The sequence below is a fragment of the Lipotes vexillifer genome, unplaced genomic scaffold (assembly GCF_000442215.2).
Source record: "Lipotes vexillifer unplaced genomic scaffold, Lipotes_vexillifer_v1.1 scaffold429, whole genome shotgun sequence".
Classification (NCBI taxonomy): Eukaryota; Metazoa; Chordata; class Mammalia; order Artiodactyla; family Lipotidae; genus Lipotes; species Lipotes vexillifer.
The window spans coordinates 154,417-168,004 of record NW_006784171.1 but is presented as its reverse complement, the minus strand read 5'-3'; positions in this window follow the sequence as shown (position 1 = coordinate 168,004).

Sequence of the window (13,588 nt, the reverse complement as noted above, 5' to 3'; positions counted from 1 at the left end):
AAACATATGGTACTTAGCTTGATTTTTAGCTGCTTCTCCCAACATTCCCATGTATGCCTTAAATGTTAGTCTAACTGGATATTTGCTATTACCTGAATTTAGGACTCTGCTTTTGCTCATGGACCTTCCTCTGTCAGGAAAACCTAGGCTTTGGGATCAGCTGGATCTATATATTGAGTCTTAATATTTAGCTTCTTAGTGAATTTGAATAATTATTTAAACTATGTTTTCCTGTTTCGTTTCCTTTTTTGAGGTTAAGAGGCCTAATCTTTGGACCTTGTAGGATTATTATGAGGATGAAGTGAAATAACATATATGAAGTGCCTAGCGTAGGGCCTGGTACCTAGAAGGTATTCAATATACATGCTTATTTCTCTTTATTCACAGTCTTCCTGGCAGCACCTCTTATTTTTTTTTTTATTTTTATTTTTTGCAGTACGCGGGCCTCTCACTGTCGTGGCCTCTCCCGTTGCGGAGCACAGGCTCCGGACGCGTAGGCCCAGCGGCCATGGCTCACAGGCCCAGCTGCTCCGCGGCACGTGGGATCCTCCCGGACTGGGGCACGAACCCGTGTCCCCTGCATAGGCAGGCGGACGCCCAACCACTGCGCCACCAGGGAAGCCCTCTTATTTCTTTTATTTTTTTTTTAGCACCTCTTATTTTGTGATCCACCTTTTTTTGTCTCCTAAAGGAAAGCCTTTATTCTTGCTTTTAGAGCTACTTTTCACATACATGGATTATCTAGCTAGGTTTTTCCTCACATTTATCATGAAATCAGAAAGTGGTTTATTCTGTAGGTGGCTCCCTTTTTTTTTTTAAACAATAGATTTTACATCTCAGTAGATTATGGGAGGTAGGACAATTTTTTTTTTTTTTTTTTTTTGTGGTACACTGGCCTCTCACTGTTGTGGCCTCTCCCGTTGTGGAGCACAGGCTCCGGATGCGCAGGCTCAGCGGCCATGGCTCACGGGCCCAGCCACTCCGCAGCATGTGGGATCTTCCCAGACCGGGGCACGAACCCGTGTCCCCTGCATCGGCAGGAGGCCTCTCAACCACTGCGCCACCAGGGAAGCCCAGGACAATTTTTAATTTATGTTTCTCTTATCAGCATATCTAGAACTGCCAATATTTAATGAATGAATGAATGGACTCTTGGCCTTCAGGTATCTTTGAATTCAATGGAATAGACAAGACTCCTGCAAGAAACCATGAGAGCTTAATAAACCACAGTATACAGTAAACACTAAGCTGGAGAACAGATGGAAAGTGATGCAGAAGTTTAGAGAAGCACATCACTTGGAGATCACTGAGCAATGTGAGAAATGGAGAACAGGAACCACATGCTGGTTAAATTTTGGTTTATTTTCTAACTCTAGGTAGTGGCTGTAATGATGTTAGTAGACAGTAGGCAGCTAAATTGTGCAAGTTCAGAAGAGTTACAAAGGAAGCATTTTGTTCCTTGTAGATTGTAAGTTTTAAAAATTCTTTTTATAGAAATATACAAGATAGTGCACACAATTTATTTTTTAACTGGAGGCTAAATTAACAGGATTAAAAAAATCTGCTTCTCTGCATTTTCTACCATTTGAATGAAAATGTTATTTGGGCATCTTTACAGTTGTCTGGGAGGCTTACTTTTAACATTTTTACAGCTGTATTGAGGTATAATGATATAAATTGCACATTTTATAACATACAGTTTTATGAGCTTTGACTTATGTGTACACTTGTGAATCCACCATCAGAGTAAGATAATAAACACAGTCATCATCTCCTAAGATTTTCTCATGGCCCCTTATAATCCACCTTCCTTAACCACCCTTCCCCATCCTATCCCCAGGCCATCACTGATCTGTTTTCTGCATCATAGAGTTGTGTGCATTTTCTAGAATTGTACATAGATGAAATCATACAGCATGTACTCTTATTTATTTTTACCTAGCTTCCTTCACTCAGTGTCATTATTTTGAGATTCTGCCATTTTTTTGTGTGTATCGGTAATTCATTCTTTTTTATTACTGAGTTGTATTCAGTTGTATGGACATACCACATGTTACCTATTCATGTACTAGTTTTCTATTGCTGCCATAACAAATTACCACAATTATAATGGCTTGAAATAACACCGATTATTAACTTATAGTTTTGTAGTTCAGAAGTCTGAGCAGTCTCAGCTGGGTTCACTGCTCAGGATCTCAGAGGCCAAAAACAAGGTGTTGGCTGGGCTCTAGGGGAAAATCCATTTTCTTTCTTTCTTTCTTTTTTTAACTTCTGGCCACTCCGTGTGGTTTGCAAGATCTCAGTTCCCCCACCAGGGATTGAACCTGGGCCATGGCAGTGAAAACACTGAATCCTAACCACTAGACCACCAGGGAACTCCCGGGAAGGATCCATTTTCAAGGTCATCAGTTTGCTGGCAGAATTCAGTTCTGTTTCTTTGCTGGCTGTTGGCTAGGAGTCAAATCAACTGCTAGAGGCTGATCTCTGGTTCTTGCCCATGATTCCCTCCATCTTCAAGGTCACAGTAGCACATTGAGTGCTTCTTACCCTTTGATTCTCTGCCATCTAGAGAAAATTAATCTGTTTTTAAAGGGCTTTTGTGATTAGATTGGACCCACCTGGATAATCTCCCTTTTGTCATATAATGTAACATAATCATGAGAGTGATAGTTCATCATGTCACAGGTTCCCACCAAACTCAAAGTGGAGTTTATACAAGTGAGAAGGTCACTGGGAGTCCTTCTTAGAATTTTGCCTAATATGACCCAACCTCTGGCCCGCAACGATCCATGCCTGTCGCACAAGTGAAATACATTCAACCTATCCTAAGGTTCGAAATGGTATCATTCCATCATATAAATTCTACTGGCTTAAAAGTCCCAAATCTCATCATCTAAATCTAAATCAGGTTAGAACAGGCTCTGGTGTAATCCATTAAGTACAGCTCCTGGGCAAAATTCCCTCCATCTGTGGACCTGTGGAACTAAAGAAAAAAGTGATCTGCCTCCAACACTCCCACAGTAGTTGGATGGGCATAGCATAAGAGTTAATAGCTACTCCAGTTGAAAAATAGGGGAGGATGGAAAAAAATAACAATTTTCCTTGTCCAAAGCAGTTAAAAAATCCAGCCAGGTAAACTCCAGGAAGAGTTCTTTGATTAAAGCTTCAAGGCCTGGCAATAATGGGTGGTTCCGAGCTCTGCACTTGGGGTTCTTGGCTCCATCCTCTGAGCTCTGATTCTGCTCTCTAGGCTTTTGTTTTCATCTTTTGATTCATTCTTTTCTTTCTTTTTTTTAAAAAGTTGAAGTATAGTTGATGTACAGTAATATTATATGTTACAGGTGTACAACACAGTGATTCACAATTTTTAAAGGTTATACAACATTTATAGTTATTATAAAATATTGACTATATTCCCCATGTTGTACAATAGATCCTTGTACCTTATTTTATACCTAATAGTTTGAATCATCCTTTTCTATGAAAGGTAGCATGTGTTTACAGCTGAATTATTTTATCAGCCTCCTCCTGTCAGTAGAATTTGGGGGACTTGACAGCCTTTTTTTTTTCACTTTATACTCTCTCACGTTCAGTCCACACTGGTATTGTGTCTGCTGATATAAAATTCTCAAAAACCTATGGGTCTTGTTTGGAATTCAAGGGGATTCACTCCCATCAGACAAGAACCAAATCCACAAATCTTTTAAAGATCTCTGTGTTTTGGCTGAGCAGCAGTGCTCTTAAACTATCTCAAGGCCCTCTTGATTGACTGAGAAAATCTGTTAGGAACACGCTTAATCACTTGGAAGGATCTTTTGTGTGGCTGAATACTCTGACCCTTTGATCTTTCCAGGGTTTTGGCAAAGGGTTGTATGGTTACATGCCCAGCCTGAGCCTGTTCTTAATGCCATGAATTCAGAAGTAATCTCTTACTTTTAGCATCTCTTTCCATCTGGATAGGCCGAGAATTTCCCAAATCAGCAAGTCCTGATTCCTTAGCAGTTCTTTCCTCAATTTATCTCCCCTTATATTTTACTATAAGCAGCAAGAAGAAAACAGGGAACACCTTCAACTCTTGGCTTGGAATCTCCTAAGTATTCAAGTTCATCACTTTTGAATTTTCCTTTCTCCTATATAACTGCAGGATATAATTTTGGTAAGTGTTCTGTCTCTACAACACAAGGATTTCCTTTCTTCTACTTTCCAAATGCATGTTCCTCTGAGTTCCACTCAGTTCTTTTTGGGTCCTCACCAGCAGTATCGTTAAAGTCCATATTTCTACTAACAGTCTGTTCAAGATTTCCACCATGCTCCTCAAAATCTTCCAGTCTCTCTCTGCCCATTGCCCAATTTCAGTCACATTTTAGGTGTTTATCATCATGACACCCCATTTCCAGGTACCAAAATATGTATCAGTTTTCTATTGTTGTGTAACAAATTACCATATAGTAGTTTAAAACAACACTATTTTTTTTATTATTATCAATTTCACAAATCTGTAGGTAAGAATTCCAGGCAGGCTAAACTGGATTCTTTGCATAGAGTCTCAGGAGGCCAAAGCCAGGAATTGTTGGTCAATCTGGACTCTTATCTGGAGGCTCTAGGGAATAGACTGCTTCCAAGCTCATTCAGATTGTTGACAAAATTCAGTTCCATGTGGTTGTAGGACTGAGGTCTCTCTTTCCTTGCTGGCTGATAGCAGAGGTGGCTCTCAGCTCCTAGAGGCTGTACCCCCCTCCATCTTCAGAGCCACTAACAGTGTGTCAAATCCTTCCTGTGTTTCCAGTCTCACTGACTTCACCTTCTGCCATCAGCCAGAGAAAACACTCAGCTTTTAAAAGATTTTGTGATTAATTTTTTTCACCTGGATAATCTCCATTTTGCCACATAAGGTAACTTAATCATATTCATAGGTTCAGCTCATAATCAGAGAAGAAGAGAGTATATTAGGATGTGGGTTATTGGGGCTCATTCTTAGAATTTTCCTACTATAATTCTTCTGTCGATGGACATTTGTGTTGTTTTTATTCTGGGGCTATTATAAATAAAGTTTATATGAACATTCCTGTGTGAGTTTTTGTATAGAGGTAAAGGTCAATGTTCGTTTTTTCCCAAATGTATAACCAGTTATTTACAGCACTAATTGCTGATAAATCTTTCTTTTCCACTATTGAGTTGCCTTGGCACCTTTGTTGAAAACAATTGACAAAGATATATGTGTCTATTTCTGGATTCTCAGTTTTGTTCCATTGAATTATGTCTTCATTTATGTCAGTTCCACACTATCATGATTACTGTAGGCTTGAAATCAAATAAGATCAGTTCACAACATTTATTCTTCTTTCTTACTTTTGGTCATCACTTAAGAGATATTATCTTTGTATGTAAGTTTCCATCTAAAAATTAGTGAAGTCAAACAGTTAAGAATGTTTGGCCATTTATATTTCTTTCATGGATCATCAGTAGTTCCTTCTGATTATCCATTTTTCTGATGTGGCATTCATATTTTAAAATTAATTTTTCTAAGGTTTATATTATAGAAATCTCAAATACATGCAAAATAGATACAATGATATAATGAATCTCTGTGTATCCATCATCCAACTTCAGTAATTATCAACCTATGGCCAGTTTTGATTAATTCATACCCCTTCCCACTCCTACCTGGATTGTTAAAAAGAAAATCTCAGACATCATATTATTCCTCCTGCGGTGTCCTCATTTTACACATGAACAAAGTGAGATTCAGAGAGTTTAAGTGATTTGGCCAAGGTCACATGGCTAGTAAGTGGCAAAACTGGGACCTGAACCCCAGTCTGTTTCTCTCCAAAATCAATCAAACTTTCCTCCCTCCCTCTCTCTCTCTTTCTTTCTTTCTTTTTCTTTCTTCCTTCCTTCTATTTTTAAACCACTTCATTGAGGTATGAGTGACATGTACAAAGCTGTACATATTTAATGAATACAGCTTGATGAGTTTGGGGATAAGCATATACCCATAAAACCATCACTACCATCAAGGCCATAAACATGTCCATCACCTTCCCAAAATTTTCTCCCACTTCTATTATTGTTATTATTTTGTGTGTGCCTTTGTGTGTGTATTAAGAACACCTAAGATCTACCTACTTAGCAGATTTTAAGTATACAATACAGTATTGTTAGCTCTAGGCACTATGCTGTATAGCAGATCTCAAGAACTTACTTATCTTGCACAACTGAAATTTTGTGCCCCTTGACCATCACCTTCGCATTTCCCCCTCCCCTTTCCGGTAATTGCCAGTCTACTCTCTGCTTCTATGAGTTTGATTATTTTAGATTTCACATGTAAGTAAGATCATACAGTATTTATTTTTCTGTCTGGCTTATTTCACCTAGCATGATGTTCTGGCTACTCTAGGTACTTTGAATTACTATATAAATTTTAGAATCAGGATAACAGTTTCTAGAAAAATACCTACTGGGTTTTGGTTGGAGATAAGTTGAAGCTATTAATCAATCTGGAGACACTTGCCAATATTTCTTTGTGCAGGTGGGGCCCTTCCTCCACCTTCTGCAGCATCCCTGCATTCTTGGGCGCAGTTGAGAAAGCTGAAATTATGCCTCCATGTGGCTCCCTCCCTCACTCCTTCACATCCCACATCCTGGACACCATTAGGTGTGCTGCCAAGATGCTTCATATGTCCTCTTCTCACCTCCATACTTCTGTCTGCCATTAATTCTTCTACCCCAGGAAAGGAAAATGGAAAGGGAAAATGGGAAAAGATGGGAAGATGGCAAAGGAAGGGGATCTGGGAAAGGAAGGTAACAAGACTGAAATTTCTGAAACCAAGTAAAGAAAATGCTTAAACAAGCAGTTGGTTAATCAACTGCATCAATGATGCATATGTTTGGAATAAAATGAATGCGCACCAGATTGGTCATCTTAACACAGGTGATTTTAATGGAGTAGCAGTATAAAAGTCTAAATGGAGTGAATTAAAGAGATAACGGAGGGGAGGAAGATAGAATTAATATAAATCATTCTGTTAAGGAATTTTGTTATATAGAATGAGCAGAAAAATGGGAAGTAACTGGAAGCAGCTTTTAATTTAAATGTCTTACTATTTCATTACAGAAAAAACATTGTCATTCCCAGGACTTATAGGAATGAGTATTTCTTCTAGTTGGGTTTAGGTCATCTGGGGGTAGTATAATCTTGTCCAGTAGAGTGCTATACTTTTTTTTTTTAACTAAGTTAAAAATTTTTTTTTCCTACTTATTTATTATTATTATTATTTTTGGCGGTGTGGCATGTGATATCCCAGTTCCCCGACCAGGGATCAAATCTGTGCCCCCTGCATTGGGAGTGTGGCGTCCCAACCACTGGACTGCCAGGGAAGTCCCTAGAGTGCTATACCTGAAAGAATCAGCACTTACATTTTCACAGAGAACATAGGAAGAACTGTATTAAGAATCAGAACTGGACTGAAGCTGACACAACTTGTTATTGATCCTGGTAAAATCTACTGACATCTCTGGCCTTACCAGCTCACCTCATGTGGTGGTTTTGAGTATCAAAATGAGACTATGGGGCTTCCCTGGTGGCGCAGTGCTTGAGAGTCCGCCTGCCGATGCAGGAGACGCGGGTTCGTGCCCCGTTTCGGGAAGATCCCACATGCCGCGGAGCGGCTGGGCCCGTGAGCCATGGCCACTGAGCCTGCGCGTCCGGAGCCTGTGCTCCGCAAATGGGAGAGGCCACAACAGTGAGAGGCCCGCATAACGCAAGGAAAAAAAAAAAAAAAAAAATGAGACTATGTATGTGAAGATATACTGTCTACTTAAACAATAATTTGTTTTTTGTTGTATACTTAGTGCCTAGAACAGTGGTGTCACCTAGTAGATGTTTAATAAATATTTGTTAAACAAATAAATGAATATATTTTATTGTACATTATTTGTACATTAAAGTGAACAAAGCACTATTGCATATTAAATGATTAATGGAAATTAACACAAATCTCTTACTTTCAAGTGAGATACTCTTGCCATTACTAAAAATTGCATTGCTAAATTTACTTTGCAAGAAAGGCAATGTACCATTGCTATTATTATCTTCATAAGAGTGAACTGGTCAATGTAAGTGTTTCACTAAATAATCTGAATATTTTCTCAATGTATTCACTAAATATTTTCCAGATATGGAAAAGTTGATGCTTTTATTGATTAAAAAGAACCATTCCATAAATTGTGCATTTTTTCCTTATATTTTCTTGAGATAGAACAGCGTAGGGGTTATTATATGGACTATGTAGTTGAGAAGAATAGAATTTGGAGAAGTTAAGTCATTGACCATAGCTTATGGAGCTAACAAGTAACGAAGCCTGAATTACAGACTTTCAATCCTTTGATTACTTCACTTTCAGCTACATCATCAAACTTCTCTTGAAAGGAAGGGGTATCTAATGGTACGAGTGAAAGGAGATGCACTAAACATTTTAGGGACGAATTTGCTTTGAAACGACACAACTGAGACTATCTTAGCCTAAAACAGAAGTAACCTATTTCAACATGAACAAGTATGAATGCCATTTTGTCCTCCTAAGTACTGTTCAACTGTCTTCCTGCCATGAGAATATTTTATGTTGATAAAGAAAGCTAGTTTAGGGCTTTCCTGGTGGCGCAGTGGTTGAGAGTCCGCCTGCCAATGCAGGGGACACGGGTTCGTGCCCCGGTCCGGGAAGATCCCACATGCTGTGGAGCAGCTGGGCCCGTGAGCCATGGCTGCTGAGCCTGCGCGTTCGGAGCCTGTGCTCCACAACGGGAGAGGCCACAGCAGTGAGAGGCCCGCGTACCGCCAAAAAAAAGAAAGCTAGTTTAAAAATAAGAGATACACTACTTACATAATTATTTCTAGGTCTCACAACAATCCTGAAAGGCAGCTATTGTTATTGCTGTTTTACAGATGATGAAAGGGAGATCCAAGGTCTCACAGCTAGTAAATGGCAGAACTAGGACTCAAGGCCAATTAGGCAAGATTATAAACCCTTTAATGTCCGCTGTGCACAGGCATTCCCACCAGGCATTATGCCAGTTGCTCTAAGTAATGTCAGAATATGCTGCTTTTAGCACAAAGGTTTCTTCTTTCTGGTTCAAATATGGAAATTAATCAGCATGTACCCATTTTTTCTGGTCTCTAGAGTGAGATGGTGTATGCTGTCATTGAAATGCCAAACTACAGATACCATAAACTTAGAATGTTGAGAAATATGGTATATTTCTTGAGACCAATGAGAGCTGGAAGTATCATCTGTCCTGATGATAGAGACAGGTGGATAAAGTAATTCAGTTACTTTTCTTTTAAGCTACAGTAAAAAACATTATTTAAGGATCAATAAAATGACAACTCTGAATATCCAGAATATACCTCTAATTGCATTACATGAAATTCCCAAAATGTAGCTTTCATTATAAAGTTTTATCTTATCTCTATGACATCTGTAAGTAATTTTCAACCTTTATTCATTTTCTCATTCTCTGTACTTGAGCTGCTGCATTTTGTATTGATAGTTGCTTATTATTCTTCCTCATTTGCTATATAATCTGAATGGCTTTTTTTTTGAGTGCCTTAGGTTGATGGAAACATTAAAGGCAAATTTCAATTATACAATACAGTACTATCAACTATAGTCACCATTTATGCATTAGATCCTTAGACCTTATTTATTTTATAGCTGAAAATTTGTATCCTTTACCAGACTTTCCCTATTTTCCTCACCCCCCTTAATCCCCAGACCCTGGCCATCACTGTTCTGTTTTGTTTCTATAAGTTGACTTTTTTTTTTTAAAGGTTCTACATATACGTGATACCATGCAGTGTTTGTCTTTCTCTGATATATATATTACATATGTTATATATATAATATTTTATTTATCCATTCATTCATCAGTGGACATTTAGGTTGCTTCTGTACCTTGGCCATTGTGAGTAATGCTACAATGAATATGGGAATACAGGTGTTTTTTCAAGATAGTGATTTCACTTCCTTTGTATATATACCTAGAGTGGGATTGCTGGATCATGTGGTAGTTCTAGTTTTAATTTCTAGAGGAAACTCCATGCTGTTGTCCATAGTAGTTGTACCAGTTTACATTCCCACCAACAGTGCACAAGGGTTCCTTCTTATCCACATCCTTGCCAGCATTTGTTATCTTTTAGCTTTTTGGTAATAAGCATCCTAACAGGTGTGAGGTGATACCTCGCTGTGGGCTTTTTTTTTTTTGGCTACGCCACGTGGCTTACAGGATCTTAGTTCCCCAACCAGAGATCGAACCTGGGCTCTTGACAGTGAAAGCCCAGAATCCTAATCACTGGACCGCCAGGGGGTTCTCTCATTGTGGTTTTGATTTGCATTTCCCTGATGATTAGTGATGTTGAACATCTTTTCATATATCTATGCCCATTTGTAGGTTTTCTTTGGAAGAATGTCAATTCAGGTTCTTTGCCTGTTTTTAAATTTGGTTGCTTTTCGGCTCTTGAATTGTATGAGTTCCTTGTATATTTTGGTTATTAAACCCTTATTAGACATGTGGTTTGCAAGTATTTTCTCCCATTCCATAGGCCTTTTCTTTTTTCTTTTTTTTTTGATATTAGATGGATATGTTATTTTATCTTAAGTTTATTTTTTAAATTGGAGTATAATTGCTTTGCAATATTGTGTTAGAACAATGCAAGGTGAATCAGCTATATGTATACATATACCCCTCCCTCTTGAGCCTCCTTCCCATTGCCCCCCCCGCCCCCACCACCCCTCTAGATCATCACAGAGCATGAGCTGAGCTCCCTGTGCTATACAGCAGCTTCCCACTAGCTATCTGTTTTACACATGGTAGTGTATATATGTCAATGCTACTGTCTCAATTCTTCCCACCCTCCCCTTTTCCCCATGTCCACAAGTCCATTCTCTACGTCTGCGTCTGTTTGCCTGCCTTGCAAGTAGGTTCATCAGTACTGTTTTTCTAGAGTCCATATATATGCGTTAATATATGATATTTTTCTTTTTCTGACTTACTTCACTAGCCTTTTCATTTTGTTGATGGTTTCCTTTGCTGTGCAGAAGTTCTTTAGTTTACTGTAGTCCCTCTGTTTATTTTTGCTTTTGTTGCCTTTGCTTTTGGTGTCAAGTTAAAAAAAATCATTGCCAAGACCATTGTCAAAGAGGTTACCCCCTCTGTTTTCTTCTAGGAGTTTTATTGTTTGAGGTCTTACATTCAAGTCTTTGATCCATTTTGAGTTGATTTTTGTGTATGGTGTAAGATAGGGGTCCAGTTTCATTCTTTTGCATGTGGCTTTCTAGTTTTCCCAACAACATTTATTAAAGAGACTGTATTTTCCCATTGTATATTCTTTGTTTTTTTGTCATAAATTAATTAACCGTGTATGTATGAGTTTATTTCTGGGCTCTCTATTCTGTTCTGTTTATTTGTGTGTCTGTTTTTGTGCCAATACCATACTGTTTTGATTACTCTAGCTTTGAAATAATATACTTTGAAATCAGGAAATCAGCTTTGTTCTTCCTTCTCAAGATTACTTTGGCTATTCAGAGTCTTTAGTGGTTCCATATACATTTTAAGATTGTACTTCCATTTCTGTGAAAAAAGCCATTGGAATTTTGATAGGGATTTCAGTGAATCTGTAGATTGCTTTAGGTAATATGGGCTATTTAACAGTATTAATTCTTCTAATCCATTAGCATGGGATATCTTTACATTTGTGGATTCTGCAATTTCTTTCATCAATGTCTTATAGTTTTCAGCATACAAAATTTTTACCTTCTTAGTGAAATTTATTCCTAAGTATTTTATTCTTCTTGATGCTATTATAAATGGGACTGTTTTCTTAATTTTTCTTTCCAATAGTTTGTTATTATTGTATAAAAATGCAAATGATCTTTATGTGTTGATTGTGTATCCTGCAACTCTACTGAATTTGTTTATTAGTTCTAACAGTTTTTTTTGATGGAGTCTTTATGGTTATATATATAATCTTATAACCACTAAGGTGCATAGGAAATCTGCCCTACATACTTTAATAAGAACATTACCTAGAATGGGCATTTCCATATTGTAATACCAGATGATAATTCTGACTGTTTTTTTTTTATAAATTTATTTATTTCTTTGTTTTTAATTTTGGCTGTGTTGGGTCTTTGTTGCTGCGTATGGGCTTTCTCTAGTTGAGGCAAGCGGTGGCTACTCTTCGTTGCAGTGCGCAGGCTTCTCATTGTCGTGGCTTCACTTATTGCAGAGCATGGGCTCTAGAGCACAGGCTCAGTAGCTGTGGTGCCTTGGCTTAGTTGCTCCGTGGCATGGCATGTGAGATCTTCCCGGACCAGAGATCCAACCTGTGTCCCCTGCATTGGCAGGCAGATTCTTAACCACTGTGCCACCAGGGAAGCCCCTGACTGTGTTTTAAAAAAAAGTATTAAATAATGGCTATTTCCTTGTTTAATAAGAAAGGTAACTGTGATATTTGTTAAGAGTTCCAGCAAGAAAAGCAAAGGTGCTAAGCTTTATGTTTACCTTTAAGTAATACTTAGTAATGTCAGGAAATGAGGACTTGCTGTAAAATTCCCAGGTACCCTTCTTTCTGTCTTTAATATCATTTTTATCTTAGAGTCCTTCTTTTTCATTTTAAGATACTATTGATTCTAAAAGAACTAATTTATCTTTTACTATGCTCCCAAAGAATTTCTGAAGCAATTTGACTTAGCTTGGGACCAGGCCCAACATTAAAGTGAAATCTTTTTTTTTTTTTTTGCGGTACGCGGGCCTCTCACTGTTGTGGCCTCTCCCGTTGCAGAGCACAGGCTCTGGACGCGCAGGCTTAGCGGCCATGGCTCACGGCCCTAGCTGCTCCACAGCATGTGGGATCTTCCCGGACCGGGGCACGAACCTGTGTCCCCTGCATCGGCAGGCGGACTCTCAACCACTGCGCCACCAGGGAAGCCCAAACTGAAATCTTTTTAATGGTAATATTATTATTATTATTTTTTTACATCTTTATTGGAGTATAATTGCTTTATAATGGTAATATTTTCTCAAATGTTTTATGGTTCTTTGGAGTATTGTCAAAAAGGTATGTAACCTTCAAATAAATCTTACTCTAGGAATTTCCTATTAAATTATAAAAAAACAACTCTACTTTGTGGATTGATTTTGTGGAGAATGCTTAATAATAAAGTATCAACATAGAGTTCCTAGGTTCCTCACCTAACCCTATTAAAAAAAACCCTTGACAATGTTATTTCCATTTTTTATTTGCTTCATATGAAAATTATGTTTAGGAAAGATATTAGCCATGAGTTGAACAATCATTTTTCCTATATATAAACTTTCTCCTTGAACATGACTGACTCTGTTTCATTGTGACTGGATAAATTCCAGCATTTATGTATGACGTACAATTGAACTCTTAGCTAAATGGAAGAAAGTGGGGAGTGAAATGTGCATCTTGCCCTATTCTTCTTTGAAAGGGATTATAATACTGAATTGAGGTGATTAACGTCTCTTGGTGGCATTTGTGACACACGAATCAAATGCTGTTTTGTTT